Source organism: Pleuronectes platessa, chromosome 20 (genome assembly GCF_947347685.1).
Source record: "Pleuronectes platessa chromosome 20, fPlePla1.1, whole genome shotgun sequence".
In the NCBI taxonomy this organism is placed as follows: Eukaryota; Metazoa; Chordata; class Actinopteri; order Pleuronectiformes; family Pleuronectidae; genus Pleuronectes; species Pleuronectes platessa.
Window position 1 is genome coordinate 6,383,174 of NC_070645.1, and position 21,365 is coordinate 6,404,538.

A 21,365-nucleotide genomic window follows, 5' to 3' on the forward strand; every position below is an offset into this window, starting at 1 on the left:
TTGAGTCAAGCATGTCTGGGGAAATCTCTCCACCACACTGCAAGTCATCTTCCACACAGGTAGGGCTGAACGATTTGGGAAAATAATCTAATTGCGATTTTTTTCCCCAAATATTGCGATTGCGATTTAATATGCGATTTTTTTATTTTATCCTATTTCCCCACCCCCCGAAAAACCGTAATGAATGATTTAAATATGACCAACACAATATTAGATACATTTACTGTACAATATTCTTTCCCACATTTTTATTTAACTTCTCATTACAGAAACAAGAACAACAAATCCCTGTGCATTTAAGTAATTTAATCAAAGTCATTGTAAGTATAAACACAAGCCATGCACTTTTTAAAACCTGTGTGCAAAATTTACCATCTTGAGACAAACCTTTTTTTAATTATAGGTGGGTTACTGCTCCCAAGTCAGTAACATTGCCAGTGTTGGGAAGGATACTTTCAAAACGTATTCAGTTACAGAATATAGAATACATGCCTAAAATGTAATCTGTAACGTATTCCATTACATTAACTAATCTGAGTAACATATTCTGAATTCTTGGATTACTTCCACATTGAATTGCATTATATAAGTGTAGGAATGCGGCGTTGTTATAGTAAGTGGAGCAGCAGCAGTTTAAGCTCTGTGTCCGCGGATGCGGCGGGCCAGCTGGATGCGCTGGAAGGGCAGCTTGCGGATCAGTAGCTCCGTAGATTTCCGTTCATGTCCGGTTGGTCGTGCAGCAGTATAGAGGCGCCGGGCCTCAGCAGGAACACCCACATGCTGAACACCTCCGTCTCGCAGATGTACATGTAGGTGACCGGGGGGCTCTGGAGCCGTGCCGCCCCGGAGCTCGGTTTGCTTTTCCGGGGAGCGATTTTCAGGTCCGCCGCCCGCACCGCGGTCAGCAGCAGGATGAGCTCGCTCTGTGTGTCCGACACGTCGGCCGAAGACTTTGGGATCCTGTAGGTGATGCAGGCTTGCTTCGCTATCTTCTGGATCGGAGGAGTTTTGTGGTCCTGTGGCATTCTTGCTGCGGGTGAGGAGAGCATCCCAGAGCCCTACTCTCTTTCGCACGAAAATTAGAAAATCGCGTTTTATCATATCGCGATTTTATCGCAAATGCAATTAATCGTTCAGCCCTAGGAAGAAGAACCTGTAAAAACGAGTATAACCTAAGTTGATAGGTGATTCTCACCAATCTAAAGTTACATGTGTTTTGTGAAGTGTAACTTTTCACCCCAATGATGAATTTAAAGTTGAATTCCCATGTCAGGTAAAAAAGTGTTTGAAAGGCTCGTCACAATGCACATCTCTAAATGATGCCTTCAACAGCGCTTCAGCATAACATCATAGATCTAGGATTGCAATGCACATAGTCTGACAGTCAGTGGGATTTCCATGTAATGATAAACCACGGGCTGCCAGCTACGAGTATAAAACTTAAAACATGATACTTGACAGGTAGAGCAAAATACTGTGAGTACTTGAGAACTTTGTAACCACTACAATCTCATTAAGATCTTATTACAATAATGTCATTACATAACTAAAGTTTTTTTCTATTAATGCCACTCAAGTCAAGAGCAGATACATTTCACTATAAAGTGCAAATGGAAGTAGCTTGAAGAAGCATTGCCAAATGCAACAGCACAGGACAGGCTGGGTTTCACTTTAATGAGTTACTTTGCATAGGGAGCAGGAAACCCTCAAGGGGGAGTAGAGTATGTAAATAACATGTGAAACTGAAGAGCATTTCAATTATTTATAAAGAATATGGATAAAGTAGCCGGGTGGATTAACATGCAGTTACAGAATAATCCTTGCCATGTTGACACTAACAGATCTGCAGGTTTTAAATAAATAACTTTTGTGTTCAGCAGAGTAAATATGAGTAAACATGCACTGTGTGCCGGTGAGTATTGTCCACTGGTCTTATAGCTGCTGCCCCAGTGACCTGTTTAGTCACATGTGAGCTTTACTCATGCATTCAACACTGAGTGAGTGACATACCAGCACCCGTCTGATCAGGTATCCGCTTATCTGATCCAGTGAAGAAGGTGAGAGAGAACAGACAGGGAGTTGTTCTCTGTGCCATTCACACATAATAACAAATACACGCACACACACACGCACACACACACACTCACACACACACACACACACTTGCGACATAAGCCCAGACAATAGATCTCCTCACCCCGTTACCAGAGTCTTTGTACCAGAGTGGGTTGCCTGTTTCTGTCAAAGACCACACAAAGACTAGCCTGGATGCCAGACGAACTTAGCCCCGCCCACAACAATTTGGTCGGGCAGTTCGGTCTGGAGTCGCTCCAATGGGAAAAAATTATGGCCCGACCGGGCCAACCAGATTGTCAGGGCGGGCTTTATACGATGATTGACAGATGATCAACGGTAACGTAATCAACCACGTCATCACAGTGCCCCTGGGTTGAATTCGTTTTCAACAAACATGCCTGCCGCTGGCGAGCTGAGATGTGTAGATGCTGCCATTGAGTCTGTTTTAAAAGACATCGACAGCGCATTCAGTTTGAAAGAGGAACACAGAACGTGGAGGCGACGCCAAAGCACCGCGCTAATCCCTATCACCCCGGCGCTTGGCTGTTCACAACGGACACTGAAGCGACGCTGAACCGCCGGGCAGCGCTAATAATATCACCCGTTGATCAAGTAGATCGCTGCACGGCTTTGTGCCAGTCACACCGAAGGCTGAAGTACCACGCTGCGCCAAGGCTGCCTCGCGGTGCTTCAGCCTCCGGTGTGACCGGCACAAAGTTTTAACATGGGAGTGGATGGGAGCCAGCTGTTATTTAAGGCTTGGCGCTGCGCTGAAGCGTCCGGTGTGAACCCGGGTTAGTAAATAACTCACAATGCGTTGCTTAGCATACGTCACATACTACGTTGCTCTGATTGGTTGTAGGTCTATCCAATTGAGCGAAGAGGAATTTTACTTCCTGGTCAGTTGAAACACGCCCCATAATTTTTTCCCAATGGAGCGACTCCAGACCGAACTGCCCGACCAAAATGTTGTGGGCGGGGCTAAGTTCGTCTGGCATCCAGGCTACACAAAGACTGGTGCCCCGGAGGAAACTGGGAGCGGGAGGAGGGTGATAAAAAGAGAGTGTGGGTGAGAGAGAGAGTACATGTGCCTGTGTGTGTGTTTTACGATCGCTGCGTTATCCCCTGCAAGTGCTTCTATTCCCACAGGGGTAATCTGAGTGGCTCGATGGACTCCCCAGCTGTCAGGATCTCGTGGCGCAACGGTAGCGCGTCTGACTCCAGATCAGAAGGTTGCGTGTTCAAATCACGTCGGGATCAACACATTTTAATATTCAGGGGAACCTCACTGCAGCCACATACTTTTACTCTGTCCAAGCTAGTCATATAAACAGACTTAGACAGTGGATTACCTTTGTATGACACAGAATTAAATGAAGGAAAAAGACAAATGACAGTCACATATGTGGGTCTTAGTAAAGATAACACACAGACATGTTTCCCATGAATAAGCCTTGGGGAATGTCAAGCATTTGGAGATGATTGTAAAACGATAATAGAGTTTTACAAATTAAAGCATAAGCAGCAGCAGTTTTACAGCACAGAGAATGTGACCTTGTATCTTATCTTGATAAAATGGTATAAATAAGCTCTGTTGTGTAAACTGAATAAGTGATAAATGCGATAAGTATGCAAGCAGATGACGAGTCATTCAGATGAATAATTCTCTAATCACTGTTTTAAAGGCACCATTGAAGTGTGATTTAATCTGTGCAGTTAAAGGAGGAAATACATAAATGTAGAATTTCTAGGTTTTCTATATATTAAGATACATTCAGATCAACATGGTGCGATCAAAAGGTTTACTTTGCTTCCAAACAGCATGCAGCAGGGTTTATCTGCATGCAGCAGATGTGAGCTACAACACCCATGAATCAGTGTTCTGTTTTACGTTGTGAGCAGGAGTGCAGTATGGAGGATCAGGAACATTATGACCTGTGCTACACACATTTTGTGATCACTTGCATGTGCACATTTGAAATTTTGCCAAATTGGAGCTGAGTACAAACATCTAAATCTGAGTCAAACTCACATCCAGGATCATCACTGGTAAGAGGTGCATCTATGGCTGTGAACCAGACACTGAACAGAAATTTCCACAGTGGAAGAACCTGCAGTATCTGAACCTAAGAGGGTGCATCTGGTCAGGAATGCGACCAAGAGCACACTCATCATTTTGTGAGGACATTCACAGAGGAACTGTGGCATGATGGCAACTTGTTGACTTGTGTTGTGATGATGTGTGAGGGAGCAGTCATCACATTTGCTGGTTACTTTTAGAGAGATGTGTTTTGGATAATGCAAAATTAATTTAATGGTTTATGTTAAAGTGGCTTTTGTTGGGCTGTCTATATCCTTTAAGTGATGAGATGATCCAAACACCAAAAAGGTCCCAAAGAGAAGACTCTCAAATCTCCAGACTTTCATCGCCTGAGCAGAGAGCTTAGAGATCACCATTAGTTTATGACCTCTGACCTTTAGGAGCACAGACCCCACTATGAATCATCAGCTCAACCCAGTGGTTCAACCTCTCAACCTCCCACTTTTAGTTTTCAATCGGTAGCACAATAATGACTGTGATTTGGGGAGTGTATTTTTTCTTCTGTGAGTCAGAAACAAAAGTGTCACAGCTGCCACACACACACACCCGCACACACACTCTCACACACACGCACACGCACACACGCACACACACAGACACACACACACACACACACACAAACAGTCCCTGGCTCCTTATCTTTGCCAATATGCTATCAGGAGAAAAGTCAAACAAATGCACATTAGAAGATATGGTCAGTAGCAGGCTACTGCTTCTACCACTGTGAGGTCACACGTAGTGCAGCTTTCATTTAATTAAGCACTAACACAAAAAACCTTCTTCATTTAAAAAGACTTTGTATTTAATTTGTTGTTCATTAGTCCTTACACATTAAATCAGCAAAGTAATTACAGGATAAAGTTGTTTTGTTATTCAGGCATAATAATTAACATCACTGATATATTATCAATCTACCTAATCAGGGCTGAGCGTGGGAGTGTGTAGGCTACTTACGCAAACGTACTGCATACTCACATAAACACATATCCTATCTACTCTGTCCCTTCTGATTATGTGTTGTCTACCTACATTTAAATTGAGTACTAAATATGTACTCTATATGTTAATATGTTATGCAATTTTTATGTTGACACCGGGGATAAGGGAAAAACAGCATTTAAATCTAGTCTATGTCCTGTACATACAGCAGAATTGACAATAAAGTTGACTTTGACTATGACAGGAGCAACCGCAGCTGGAGAATTTGCCTCAATGAAAAACAGATAAAAGCCTTAAATAAAGATTATTGACTATAGAAATGTCCTATAAAAGCAAATACAAATTGAGGAATTTAGGTATTTTTATAAGGTATAGTCATACAGCCCTTGTCAGGATTTCCATATACTGACAATTTTAATCCATAGAGTACTAATTACTGGTTGTTTATAAAAGCCTGTTAAAACGTTGGTTATAGAGCATCACGCGATGGACACTGTGCTGGATTATCCACCGTTTTGATCTCTGGTTAAGATTTTAATCTTACACACCAACACTCTGCAAACAAGACCAGTTTGCTGGTTGACATTATACATCTTGTCTCAACAGTAGATGATATTCCAGTTTAGTTTATTGCCCTGGGTTTGTTTAATCCGAGTAAAATAGACTGAATGTCCCTTCTGGGCATTACTATTGTTTCCTAGTAGAACATCACAGCCCGGTAATGGGCATAAAGTAAAGTCTGACTGTGTGTACTAGCACTATTGATGCCCTGCAAACCAAAACAACCACAGTACAACACTCAGAGAGACATGACACCTTGCTTCACACATAGAGTAACAACACCCCGATGCACATACACAGGAGCATAGTACTCAGCGTGACCCAAAGAACTTATACTGGAGACTCAAAAGTCTTAATGACCTTGATGTTGTACTGTAACTTAGTTAATAGATTTTCCTGAGACAGTCAGAAAGAGACAAGTTAGGAGAAACAGTATAATATCAATGTTTTACTTGCATCATTACCTGACTTAAACTAACATTCTAATCACAACTCATCTTAAGCCAAATCACCATATTGTATATTAATATACTGCAAAGTAAAGCATCATACTGGTACAAAGCTGAAATATTTGTTTTCCTTCATTTGAGGTAAATATGTAAGATAAATTCCTTTCAAGTTAATTCCACAATGTCAAGTTTTAACTTTCAGATTTTATAAACATTGTTTTAATATGAGGTCTTCTAAATTTAAATAATGAGCTGAATGAATGTCGTGCTGCTATTATTTGTGTTTTAAATACATTTTAAATTAAGTCACTTAAGAACTATTTAAATATATTAAAGTGGATTTACAGTGATATTGTGACACAACTGAGAAATACAGTACAGATTAAGAGTTAGATGAGCATAATTAGTGTCTCCACAATACCTCACTCCATTAAAGGACTTGTTAAAAGACACTAATTACTGTGTTTTCAATACAGTCGTACTATTTTTAGGACCAAGATTATCTCAGGTACCACAAGAACAAAATGGAAACAAGCTAAAGTTCCCATATAACTGGTGAAAACCTTCCTTTGTAATAAGAAACATAAGTCAACTACTAGATTAATGGCTCTGTAAAATGTATGTTTGCAGTGCAGGCACATATGAAAGGATAAAACGATATATTTCTTTTGGCCAACATTTTACTTCTCCCCGCCCAGTACATTACAGCACAGCGGCAGTACTGGTACCATAGAGGTTAGTGAGGGTTCGAGCTGGTAATTCAGGCCAGCCTTTCAAACACAGAGCCAATGCAGCAGCGTCTTGACCTCGAAACCCTCCAAATATCTGCCACACCTACAAACCCTGAGATAGATCATAGATGACAAGATGCCAATTCTCTGGAGTCTAAAGCTGCCACAGAGAACATCCTCTCAAAGCCACGGCCCATGTTTACAAAAGTGACACCTGATTTTCCAAGCTTTGAGATTTAGCACCAGTTTTATGCTTGGATAAACTTCTGAAGTCATCTCCCCGCTGTGTGATCTGCTTGAGTATGGGATTTAAAGTCCCTAAACCATGTTTCTCCAAGACTACAACTCCACATATCACCCCTCATGATAAGTAGAATGTGGAAAGCTAAGCATCTGGTCTGGTTCAAAAAGAAAGCAGGCCGCAGTATGTGTGTGGATGTGTGGATGTGTGGATGTGTGTATGTGTGAATGGGTGTATGTGTGTGTCCTCACAGGACAGACAAGCTGCCTCACAGCTCACAGGAGCTTGAACCACTGCTGTGATGAAGGTTTCACCAACAAATTAAAACAGACATTATCACAAGAGGATCTCATTGAGCAGATTTTATAATGATTCATCATTAAGCCAATTAAAGAGTAAAACTTCAGACAGGATATGTGAGAGATTAAGAAGAATGACAGATACAAAAATAAAACATAACAATACTGTCATGTCTCTGCACTTTAAACTCTTGGATAAAGAGTTCTGATCATGGACTCTTTAAGTTATTTGACTTGTACCTGTGATTCCTTGTTTTCAGATTTGGGTTCATTCAGTGTTTCATTCTGTTTCATTCTGGGTTTCATTCTGTTTCCTGTTTTATTTTGAAATTCTGATCTCCCTCATGTTTCTGTTCCTTTTACTTCCTGCTTTTGTGTGTTTCCCTCCAGTTGTGTTGCCTTGATTTGTTTCACCTGATTGCTCTGTGCTACCTGTCTGTAGTTTGTCATCAGTTCAGTTTGTAAAAGTCAAATCCTCAGTTACAGTCTTCGTCGCTGCCAGTTTTATCTCCGGTGTTCTTAGGTTGTTTTTTCCTGCATTATTTTTTCTCCAGTACAGTTTGAGTTTTGCTTTTGTTTCCTTACAAACAAGCACATAGAATAGGGATGAGCCACAAGCTGTAGTCAAATCTCAGTGTGAATAGCATGTTGGCCTATATCTCAAAATCATGTTTGCTATTATATGTTTATTAGCAACCTGTGCAGTCCGAGGATTGGTGGCCTGTTTGGCAGTGAGCCAGCCTGATCCATTCTGAGACTAAGTGGTGAAGTGTAGAAAGTACAAGCAGGCTTCACACACCCACACACGCACACATGTACACATACACACACAAACACAGGTACTCTGTCACAGTTCCTCTGTGCCTCCAGTGCCCCTCCCCTCTCGTTTCTCCTTTTCCACAGGTGCTGTACATCCCGGTGATGACCCGGCTCTCCAGGTGCACCTGCACCAATCAACTCCGGGCTTTATCTGCCCTGGCTGTGCTGCGAGTCATCGCCAGTTCGTCCTCGTTACTACAGTGGTAGTTATTCGTTCTCGGCTCAGTTAACTATCTCTGGATTAGAACCCTGTATTCTAACCCCCGTGTCTTTCCCTCTGTGCGTCAGGAATTAACCCTTGGACCCTCGTGTCTTCCTTAACCCTGAAGATCTCACGGAGCTCTCAGCGGTCTCGTCTACCACCACCCTGAAGATCTCACGGAGCTCTCAGCGGTCTTGTCTACCACCACCCTGAAGATCTCAAGGAGCTCTCAGCGGTCTTGTCTACCACCACGCTGAAGACCTCACGGAGCCATCAGCGGACCCGCAATTCTGTTCTCTCCTACGATCAATAAACATCCTTGAACGCACCACCACCGTGCTCTGTGTTTTGACTCTGTTCCAGGGTCCCTCTCGAGACCTCAGGTGTCACAACTCCTTATGCACATTTACTCTCTTGGATCTGTAACTTTTTGGAATATGGGACGTGCAAAGGAACATGCATGATTTGTCAAATGGCATGCACTCGTGAAAAAAAACATCTAAACACATCCACTTCCATGGAGTTAAATGAAATAAAACATAATTTATCCCAGACTTGAAAGTCTATGAATTGTTCTGTAATATGGAAATGGATAAATGGCTTTTTTACGCCAAAAAAATTGATAAATCTGAATGAATAGGTGCAACTATTCTTTTTCAGATGCTAAACTGAAGCATCCTCTGAAAGACACGGGTCCTTGGGTTAACAGGAGACTGTTCTGTCATAGACCCTGACCTTTGACCTCCTCTGTATAGGAAAAAGCAAGAAGACAGTTTCCTTAAGGGCCAATAAGAAAGAGTATATCTGTCAGCTTCAAACACTTATCTTTAGAAATCCACTGACAGAGAGTGAAGGTGTCGTGTTACTGAAAGGGCAGTTTTCTCAGACCCTGAGGGAGACGTCCCATCCAGGCCATCTGCTCAGCCTGAGACTGGGAAGAGGAACAGTAAGATTTGGTGCAGATGTGAAATATCAGCATTAGATGGCTATAAATTATCATGACGTAAAGAACAAGTGACTTTCATGGTCTGTGTGTCATTTTTTGGCAGGCTTTCATGCAGGGAAGACATTGAGAAGCGCAGACATGCTAGTGCAAATAGGCAACAATAAAGAATTATAAAAGACTGACAGACCATTGACAATCAGTGTGCAGCTCGGGCCAAAATAGTTGTCTCTGAACTCGACTTGAAATTAGCTGCGCCCGACCTGAACATGACAGGCATTCTGTTTTTTGTGTTCCGAACCCGACCAGAGCCTGAATTTCATTTCAAAATGTTTGTCTGAACCCAGTCGGACCTGTCCAGATCGGGTATCCACATTCTACTGAACAACAGAATAATCCATGTAATTTTAAACTACTGAAGCAAAGAAAATCCTGCTTCGCCTGCCAGTTGCTACTTGAACAGTGTCCAACATTGGCTATGAAATGCTGCAAATGACATTGAAAGTCAGTTTAGTCCCTGCATGTTAGAGCCTGCTGCTTCAGATTAACAGTTTGAGCACTGCAAGACTCTTTGTCTACTTATAGAAGCAGCAGTCAGCACAATTTCGGCACACTTTTGTTTATTATTACATCAGCACAGAGGTTATGCTTGCCAGATGGGACCTCTAAACGAGCCAAGAGAAGCAGAGAGCACAGGGCGAATGACCACGAACAGACACAGCGGAGATGTCACGACACAGCTTTTTCAGAGTGCAGATGTGGATTTGTGTTTGTATGTGAAGGAGCATCCCGGGCTCTATATGTTGTATGAACATCATTAATTGCTATGTATTTTGTCTCCTGTTCATAGTCCTGTTCATGCTGACAAATAGTCAAACTACAGTCGTACGGTATCCCTGGCACCAGGAATAGACTTTAGTCAGTCAGGAGAAGCCTCTGTCATTGTATCTGAGGGATTGTGAGCCATCAGGATGGGTGATATGTTTGGAATGTGAAATGCTATATGAGAGGAGTGGGCCATGTTCTGACTGATGTGATCTGCATTTGGCCAGGGAATAATAAATCTGATTACACTGGTTATACAGTCCGTACAGAGCTGTAACGATTCTGAAACCACAACATGAAACAAATATCCACAATCTTCCATCACGTTCAAGTCAAGATAGAGAACAACAAAGCTGTGATGCTCTAACTCACTGTACTATAAACACTAGAACACGTGTAAATCACAAAATGATTATTCTATTCTATGTTTTTTTTCTATTTCATTGACTATTTAGGTCTAATCACGTTTAAATGATCATGCCTGCACTTTACATTCATTAAGCTAAAAAAGGATGACAACACAAGAGGTATCAGATGAATGACATATCCTGCTAAACCCACAAAACTTGAAAAAGCAAACCGTTTCGTGCTAACACAGATACCTGAAGTTGTAAGTTTCTCTCGTGAAATCCAAAATATTAAAAGCTAGACTTTACAACTAGTTTCATGTTCTGACAGTTCTGCTCTAGAAAATAATTTCAGACGGACACACTGTTCACTATATCCCACCGCATCATATTCCGGGAGCAATAAAACCAAGATATGAACCAATCTGTGGCTCAAATATCAGGGTGTGAAGTTATCAGTGGATTTGGATCTTTACACCACCAGTGTGTAATCAGGTATTCACCCCAAGCTCCCCAAAAACTACTCATTTCTAAATACTAGTTAAATATAGTTTGTGACCATGTAATATGATCCAACAGAATCGTTGAGTCCAGAAACCTTGTAGCACAAAACCTGTTTGTAGTGAGGAGTGTGTTGGTCATGGTTTGTGGAGAAGCAGCCGAATGTGACCATGAAACCCTCTCACACACTTCCCACTGGAGAGAATTTCCATGAGTGTGTTTGTGTGTGTGTGTGTGTGTGTTAAAGAACAGCATATGTACAGCAGTCATTGAGATCCCAGCAGTGTAAAGACCAGCAGAAGGGAGTGGCGTCTCGTTAGGACGACCCAAAAGTTGAGACAGTGTAGTGTGCTCACCACATCTGTGCTGCAACTGCAGGGCACAAAACTAACTCATGTGCCCACTAAAGAGTGACCACTTTCACACACAGCTGGTACAGCGGACTCCTTTCAACTGCAAAATAATCTCACATGTTCACTCAACATGTGTCCAACATGTCACTAATGCGATACAGCTACAAAAATATATTACTACACCAAAGACTCAAACTGTGATAATAATCAGCTGGTAGGCCTTGGAAAGTTGATCCATCACAACCAACCTGGAGTCCACCCACTCTCCACTTCTTAAAAGATAAATATGTATTATGGTAAATCCTACTATTACTGATAAATTTAGAATATTAAAGCAAGCTTTATGGGATATGCAGGAATCATACTATATAGTGTAGGAACTTCACAGACCACAGAAAACCTACATCACTATATCACATTTGCATTCCAGACTTGCATTTCAAGTTATTCTGCTTGCTTTAAACAGGCACTTCCAGGGAGTGTGCTCTAAGTAATTTGTTAGATTGTTAGGTCAAGACTCAACTCATGCAGCTCAGTCACACAAAGTAAAAAGCTAGAGGGGTTGAAAGACCGTTTACGGCTCCACCATGGAAACTCACACATGTGACCAGTCTTATCTGACTTGACTAGAGGAACTATGAACATTTTTCTTTTTTTTGAAAGTCCAAGATATTTTGTCATTTTTTACATCAAAGACCTCAAAAGGTTTCGCCATTAAATCAGTAGCTGACTAGAACCTTGTTTCCATTAAATAGGAAAAGGATAAAAAGGCAATTGTTTAGAGTGAGCATGACCTCGTGGCGCAACGGTAGCGCGTCTGACTCCAGATCAGAAGGTTGCGTGTTCAAATCACGTCGGGGTCAAGCTTTTAAGACATAGAAAACAAATACATCAGTAAGAAAAAACAATACCTTTAGGCATTGCTCATGATAGAACCTCAAATAAGGATGGCATAAACTTGGACCACATATGCTCTGGATGCTACAGATTATCAACTTTAAAAGTTAGATGTTTCTTATCTGTATGTAAAGATATTAAGATGCATTTATTCGTCCCAAACACATGCACAGTCATGCAAAGGCACACTCATGCAGGAAGGGAAATTTAATCTCTGCTTTTGACCCATCTGGTGCAGGACACACAGAGCAGTGAGCAGCCATGTACGGTGCTCGGGGAGCAGATGTTGGGGAGTAAGATGCCTTGCTCAGGGGCACTAGACAGGGTAGGGAGACTCTTGGATTTTTGGACAGATCAATCCAGGTTCGTCTTTTGTTGTCTCTCCGTGGAGTCGAACCAGAGACCTTCTCTGCCCATAGTCCAAGTTTCTGCCACTAGACCACCACCTCAATATGGAGGCCACCGCCTCTCCATATTAAGGTTGATCTTAAATCAATGACCCTAAGGTGATTTGAACACACCTTCTAATCTGGATTCAGATGTGCTACGGTTGCAACCCCTCTTGAATAGTTCTTTGTTATGATGATTCCAAAATTCGTTGTGTTTGTTTATAATATATGTGGGTCTGCTGTTGTGAAACTGCACATAACTTCAAATCTGGGTGCTGCAAGGAATTGCGTGACCACATTTTCTCCTTTTTTATTGTCTAGTATTAATAACTGTATTATGCGCTACGGGAGATAAGAACATCAACCAGCTCTTATCATGGTAGCCACTTAAATACTTAAGATCATTTCATTCCGGCAGGAACCCTCCTAAGCAAAAAAGACTGAAGCCCTCACCTCATCATAACTCTTCTTGTTCTTTTCTGATAACAGATCTTGTGGGTGATCTGACAAAAGGCAGAGCTGTAATGTCTTAGGCTGTGAAAGCCACAGCTGGAAGTACTTATACCCCTCCATGAGCATTTAGTTAACCAGTGTCACTCAAGATAACTATTAAGAGGATACTGTACATCAACAAGAAAGATATGGAGTAAGAAATTAAATCACTTTAACTATTAACTGAGATGATATATCATTGGTCATTAAGAAACCATACTGCACTTTTTGAAGAAATTATTATAAACTGTCTTTTGGTAAAAAACATTTTTTGTCATATAATGGAAATGTTTTTTTAACACAATAAACAGCGTTTTTAAGAAGTTTCCAATCCAACAGAAACCACTTATTCTTCTAAATCTCTGTCAGGAAAAAATCCACACAGGGACAGAACAAGGAAGGGGCATGAAGAGAGGAAAGTCATTTTCCAAAGGATCACTGTGGCAAACATCCACAAACACTGACATCTGAAACTCTGAGCCAATATACATAAGATGTAAACAAAGGGAGGGAAAACTGTCTTAAGAGAAAGGGAAAAGGAGAAAGAAAGCCCAGATGTGGGGTTGTATCTGTAACGAGCTCAGCCCAGTGTATTCTGGTACACTGTGTTTATGCCTTGCCAATCCTCAAACTGAGATCTGCTCTCTAACACATCCCTTATCTAGTGATAATAAGTGATTGCTTGGACAAGATCTGACAAAGAGAGAGAAATGGAAGAAGAATTGTGCGTTTGACGACTATCGAATTTCAATCTAAGCCTGAAAGTAACAATTCTATCTACAGTAAAACGTCTCTGTAGAGTGTTTTTAGAACTGCTGGACGAAGAAATATGTAGGGCGCTGAACAGAGGAATTATAAAGGCCAATATATCAAGATAGGAATGGCAAAAGAAAAAGTCAAGTGACGTCAGGTAACGAAAACTGAAAATATCCACATGGATGATCCTGGGGTGCACAAATACTGCCGTGCCAAGCTGTAACTGGTTGGATTTACTGGTATTAGGCTGAACTACTTTATGCTAGGCGTGCCTGAAAACCTGCAAACTGGGGGGTTTATGTTTAATCAATCTTTCTTTATGTATATAAACCTACATCTTTGTCATTAATACCTCTACACTGCATGGGCTACATTAACACTGCATAAAATACACAGTAGAGGTTGCCAAACTTTTCGGCCCCTAACCAACCCCAAAAAATAACCAGTGCCAGAGACTTGCCACCCCATAATGATATCACCACCCAAGGTTGCAATGTTTCCTGTGGTGCTATAACCTGGGCTACTGTAGCTGGTGCTAACATATGGAGACAAAGGAAGTTGATTGTTTAGCTTTTGTAACAATTATGGTTCTTAATTGTTTTGAAATTGTATTTGATTTCTAGAAATTGTCTTGCTACCCTCCCTTTTGACCCCTTGTTTGGGAACCAGTGATATGAAGTACTTAGAACTGTACATGCCCACTTCAGTCACCTGATTTCCATTCGTTCTACTGAGCAGAACACATTTTGTAATAATATAAGAAGTATTCCACATCAAGTCTTCCCCTAAGGCTACTTCCCCTAAGCCGTCATTACTTTACTTTACTTTACTATACTATAATATAGAACAAAAACTGGTCAAACATGACCCCTTGCTTAGCCATTTCAAACCAGCCGGGTCAAACCTCGAGTCCACATGTTACACTTAGCATTGTGCACAGTGAGCAGGTACTGTGTCTCATCATTACACCCCCCCACTGAGTGACAGAGGAGTTTGCTTCATGGCTGGGGATATGCTCATTGACCCTGCACAGGAAACAGGCGACACATAGGAAAAGTACTTGTGAAACTTTCATGTAGATTAAAAAAGACAGGGAGAGGACACTGAAGAGTGAAAGTGAGGAAGCGGGAAAGGAAGGAGGTCAAGGACTAAGGATGTAATTAATATATTCATGGGCAGAAATAACAAAGAGGAAAAGAGGAGAGTGAGGGCAGCCAGTTACCTCGCATGACAGTGGGGTCATGTCTCACTGTTCATATCTAGACTGTATGACAAATTCAAACCTCTGTGGGAGACACAGGAGTTAAAATTAAAAAACTATCTCACTAATCAGTACATGTTAACCTTCAGTGGATGAAACCAAAGGACTAAAGCTTCAAACAGGAAGCCTCTCTGAGGCTATCAAACAAACACTGACAGGCAGATGGATGAACCCACTGAACCTTCACGGGCAGACACATAAACATTCTGTTCTAAAAGATCAGAGTTTAAAACGACTATGCTTCTTTTTACTTTCTTACTTGGTGTCACTTTCTGCTCAGTTAACCGAGCTGATAATAGACTTGTTTGTCAGCGCCGCATCGAAGAAACTGTTAAATATCAACTGAATTGCTTCTTGTTTGTTTTAAAATCTGAAAGCCAGCCAAATGATGTGTAACGCAAACACAGTTAAGAGCATGACGTAACCCAGATGAATTGAAACTAGGCAGGATTGTCACCAGGATGCTTCGCCACATTATGATATGATTATCATCAAGTCTCTCTGGGTTAATAAACTTCCTAATGTCTTCTTTTCATTTTGGAACAGAACATAATTTCCCTGTTAAATAGAGATGCCTCACACATTATGCAGATGTCAGTCACTACTATTCAGTCAAATGCTGCTGACAGTGCGGTACGATGATGAATTTGCCTCTCTGTACTTTAACATTTGGCAAAAGCTACCAAATTCAATCCTGTTTTCATTTAGTCTTGCTTTCAGATATTGGGAAATCCAGCTTAATAAATGCACATTATCAAGTCTGCTCAGATTTATTGAGATCATAAAGAATTATGGGATAATTACTTAATCATCTCCTCCCAAACTCATGAGAAACTATTACTTATTATATATTTTAAAAAAAAAGGCTAATTAAATTTTTTCCAGATGAATGCAATCTTTTTCTGTATCATGGCGTTACAGTGTCAACAGTGTCAACTCTAAGCGCAGCAGTAGGAAGAAACACACATGGCCAATGAGCATGTCAAATATTTTTCTGTTCACTGTCATGACACTTGGCAGCATAAACTGCGTCCAAAGGCAAAGGCTGACAAAGACACCTGGCTCACACACACTGTCAGCAGCCTGGTAGTGTGAGTGTGCAGACGAGTTTGCTCGCATTGTGTCGCTGAAATAGACTTCCAGCATTAATGTCATCATTCCAGAGTCCAGACTCATCAGTGAGCAGGTACTATTTGCTGGAATACAAAGAGAGAGTCTGAAGTCACATCAGATAATAAAGACTGAGGGACACCAATGCTCCTTTTTTTTCAATTCCCTCCAAAACGCAGGATTATTATTTGTGTGTAGTAGGGCTGGATGATAAAAACACTATCAATAATTTATTATTTATTAATAAATAATCACATTGCAATTTTAGCAATAGCAATACAACAAATGCTCAATAAATATTGATATAATTATTCACTGTTCGAACACAATGGGGAGTTCTGACACATTATTGATCTACATCAGACCTGAAAATGTATTTGCTGTTTATCCAGTGTGTGTCATACTCTGCCAATAAAGAAGAGTTTAAAACATCAACCTTCACTCAAGAGCAAATGTCACATTTATCATAGTAATTATCATTATTTTCTTGGCCACATTGTTAAGCCATAGCATCTTGTATTCAAGATATACCACAGCCTTCTGTTTATTTGCATGCATCTATTTATGTGTGCCTGCCATAGACTGGGGCCTGCATTTGCTTAAAGCTGTGCGTATGACATTTTACACTAATACAACATATGAACACTCAAGCCATCAACACAAAGAGACAATTTTCTTTAGACTTGTCTCACTTCTAGATTTTTATGATCATTCCACCCACTTGCCCTGTTGCTGGGGTAAACAAAGTTCGTCTCCAAAAGAGAGAACTCCCTAACCTGAAGAACAGAACGCATCCTCCTTGTGAACACGCCGATTTTCCCATGTTGCCCTTCTAATGGCAACCGAGTCTTCCAAACATAACAGCATTATATTTAACTTTCAGGGAACCCACACACAACTAATGAAGTGTCTGTGAAGAGAAGATTGGTGCTGTTCTAGATGTGCACTAAAATAGAGGGTTTGCATGTGAAATGATCATTTCTCCACAGGAGTAGTTTAAGAATTGAAACTGGACAATCCTCTAAGCTACCGCCAGCATCCTATCTTCTTCTTACTCCTGTCTACTAATGGACTTACCATGCAACATTCAAAGCCTCAGAATAATGCACAAATTTATTCACATGTCTCAGCATCATCAACCATCATGCTCTTAGCTTTTATTTCTTCATGTTTATGTACATAGTTACTAAATGTCTCTGGTGGCTTATCCACATAAAATCAGAAATTTATAAACCTATGAGACAATACAAAATCACCTCTCAATAGATGAACTATGAGCAACAGGAAAAATTGACTTGACCAAAAGATGATAGCCGGAGATAAAAGGAAGAAAAGAAAACAAGTAACAGAAAATACAGAAGACATGACTGGGCAGGATCTAAATGGAGGATAGATTAAAACAGAAAGGGGTAGAAGAAAAGAGGGAGGACAGGAACTGGAGCTGAGGAGAAGGGAAGGAGGTGGAGAGAGAATAAAAAAAGATGTTGAAAGAAAGCACCAGGAGCTGTGCTGCAAGGTTAAATCTAATGAGCTCAGTGTTATTATCGACAAGTAAATTAGGAGAGTTGAAATTTTCACACACACACAGACACACACACACACACACTATGTAATCTCAGGACCTGCTGATGCTTGAAACAAGACTGTATTGTAGAATAACCTAAAAAAATCTAATTTTCTTTGGCTGTGCATGAAGAAAAGGTGTCACTAAGCTGACCTGTGGGATCACTTCAAAACATCTCAGAACTACAACGGTTAAACATGGATGATTCCACAAGTCCCATGGATTTTACTTCTGTAGCTTTGTTGTTACTACATCCAGTCTATTCCATTTTTAAACTTGTTTTGCCTACTTCTCGTTTACTCTATGATTTGCCATGACATAATGCAAACAGTCCTCCAACCTACAATTGCAGTTTAAGTGCCTGCAACAACCCCCCCCCACACACACACACACACACTGCTCAGTGCCCTGCCTCTTTCAATGGAGCTGTTCTCATTAACGTCAGTGAGTGATGGAGGAGACACCAATCGATCTCTCCTTGGGACCACCAGTGCTGAGTGCCGGGTGTGAGAAGAGAGTCACTGAAGAGGAAAAATGGCCATGTGTTGCCCCTGACTTCAGAGTCACAATGCGTCTCTGGGTAGTGGCGGTGGAAGACCTCGCTGCATTCTAGTTAAAAAAGGTGAAGATTCACTGTAAATAATGCTTCGCTGATCCAGATACTTTAAAGCTGAAGGACTAATGTGGCGCTTTGAGTGCGTTTACCTCCAACCTATAGACCCCTGCTGTGTATCTTTCAATAATTAGACACCAATGCAAGAACCAAACACCTCTGTGTTAAAGAACCGGTTTTGTTTCCTTCCATCCTTATTGTTTTTCTCCTGGATAAAACTTACTCGGATAAAGCAGGAAATTGAAACAGTTTGTCAAACTTAAGGTTATTCATCCAAGACGACTCAATACTTTCAATGTAAAGACTGTCTTCTGAAACTAAGCTAGTGATTACATGTAGATTGATGTAACACTGCTAACATCTACCCCAAAAAGGGTTGTTAAACCATATACACAGCCATAAAAATCTATTTTTTGAAAGGTTTTCTCCTCCTTGACTCCAAAACTGGGATTAATACGGTAGCATACTTAAGGAAGACCTCGAATCTGGCCCTGGATCATCTGAGAACTTTTTCATGAGAACGCTGCAGGCAATAGACACAAGGCAATGAAAGTTTGAGTGGCTGGAGGAGGGGTGCTGGGAAATCTGTTTGGTTGACAGACTGTGCGTTGAAGCTGACAGTAAGAAACCGGCTCGACCAGGTCATTCACCTCCACCTGAAAGCGCATACACACACGTAAACACACACCCACGCACTCTCTCCGGGCTGCTATAAACACATACTGATGACAAACTATGTATCTGTTAGGAGGTTGGAGTGTTTGACAGATGTGCTGTGCAGATGGGGGATGTTTACACACCCTTGCTTTGTAGAGACCTTCACAGTCATTAGTATTTGAGCAGAATCACACACAAATACCTCAGAGGGCTTACTCTGTTAGTACGGTACACAGTGACTCTGTGGTGTAATGTGAGCTAAAATACCTAACATCCACTGCTAATCGGCCTCCTGCACAGAATATCAACTGGGCTGCTGCAGCACCAGTCCTTTCTCTGAATATGAATGAAATAACAAAGACAGTGAAACATGCAGTTAAAGCCGCATTTAGCATAGACAGCTTAATATAGAACTGTATTGCTTTACTAGTATAGTTTAGGAAGAAAGTTTTACTACAATACTTGAAGATGTGGACAACTTTTCGATTCGATACGATTCAGGTGCATGCAATTGATATGAAATGATATATGCCAGGTTCATCTTATCAACCCACAAAAAGCATACTTATTTTGCACTCTTTAATTTCATTCATTCATTCATATTGCAAGGCGTCTCATGTGCTTGGCTGTGATGATGTCAGAGGGTCGGGGTTGGGACGACGATGACACAGTGGCGAGTGTTGAGCCGCTCATGTGCCTACATTAGTTGAGAGGTCCGTAAACTCCACCAAAATGGCCTGGATATTTCTATTTTATGGATATATTCTACATTTTTTGTATTTAGAAACATCTCACTGTCTCTCTTCTATTTTTCAAGAACCAAAAAAATCCATGATGATACAGTGAGTTGGAGTCTTAATTGATTGCAGTAGGTGCATTTCCATTCCTTCAGCATGAGCTGTCAATGTGAGCTATCGATGTGAGGGATCTGTTTGCAGGAAACAGATGCTACTTGGAGGCTGGCTGCCTCCCCCAGGCATTACTGATCCCTAATCATAGGGTGTGAGATGGTTGGTCTGTCAGTGGCAACTCAGCATCCTCACAGCCTCAGAAAAGTAAAGGGCAGAGACGCATCTGCTATCAATGTACTGTAACTATTACCCTATAGCAGCAACAGAATAACCCACGCCAATTCCTAATGACATTGTCACGTCTGGCTCAGTTATTTCTCAATTGCTTCTGGGCAGAGGTTAAGATACTCTAGTAGGCTACAGACACTTACTATTCATAAGACAATTTTGTGCAGCACATTTTCACTAGGACAAAGCAGTCCATTTTCTACCCAACATCAGGGAAAGTTGAGCTGAGCTAAACTTGAAAAAACCTTTTGTTTTAATAAATCCTGAATACACACTGAAAGTTGAGACAGACTCTTGACTACACTGTGACCACCTATGAGTTCTTATTTAAATAGCTCCCATGCCTTTCAGCCACACTTCCTTAGTCTGTACCGAATGACCCCGTTTCATGGTCCGAGCAAAGACTAATCATCCCACAACATGTTCTGTTAGCAGAAGAAATGTCTGGGCAGGAAATTACTCTGCACAGATAAATCCACAACTTTACATATTCATTTGTGAAATTCTTCCAGCAAAATGTCGGTCATCCAAACCAGACAAGCTGCAGAATCATTATGTCATATGAACTTGAAATGTATAGGCAAGTACTGCTAAGGGAAGAACATGTGTTTGGTGTATCTTTTAAATGTCAACCTTCTTTATTTTACACTTGACCTGAACATCAGCACCTACATCGGCCAATTTATACTAAATGCAGAAAAGGCTAGGAATCAGAATTTTTTTACTTTAAAAAAGCGTTTTTTTTGCCAAAAGGGAGAAGGTGTAGATGTACTTGATTCCTTAATATGAATACATTTTCTTTACTACTATTTAAAAAATGTAAGCAGCACAATATCACAAAGCCAGCAACATATGTAAGGATAAACCCAACAGGCTGAAGGAAGACTGAAGCGATACAATAACCTTTTTTAAGAGTAATGCATCCTCGCAGCAAAGGCTGCATGTCAGGAAATAATTTTTGGAGTTTGATGGGGTCCTTCTTAGGTGTTCCTGGAATGAACTTCAAACCATTCAGCACAGAATTGCTCATCTGGGCACATGTCAATTCAAATCGAAAGTATTTCAGTCAATGCAACAAATAGGCTGAGTCATCTCTGAATCATTCTCCCCTGAAGAAATTGGTAGCCTTGGGCTGCAATCACATACCGTAACTGTCCTTG

The 21,365-nt window shown here is 41.0% G+C and overlaps 1 protein-coding gene and 2 non-coding genes across 6 annotated transcripts in view; 2 read left to right on the top strand and 1 right to left on the bottom strand.

The window, feature by feature from the left end:
• The window catches only part of LOC128425802 (partitioning defective 3 homolog), a 343,569-nt gene that overhangs the window by 307,040 nt on the left and 15,164 nt on the right, over positions 1 to 21,365 (bottom strand). The window lies entirely within an intron of this gene.
• Positions 3,265 to 3,336, top strand: trnaw-cca (transfer RNA tryptophan (anticodon CCA)). The gene has a single exon. It is a non-coding gene; the product is annotated as a tRNA-Trp (tRNA).
• Positions 12,179 to 12,250, top strand: trnaw-cca (transfer RNA tryptophan (anticodon CCA)). Its single transcript has one exon. It is a non-coding gene; the product is annotated as a tRNA-Trp (tRNA).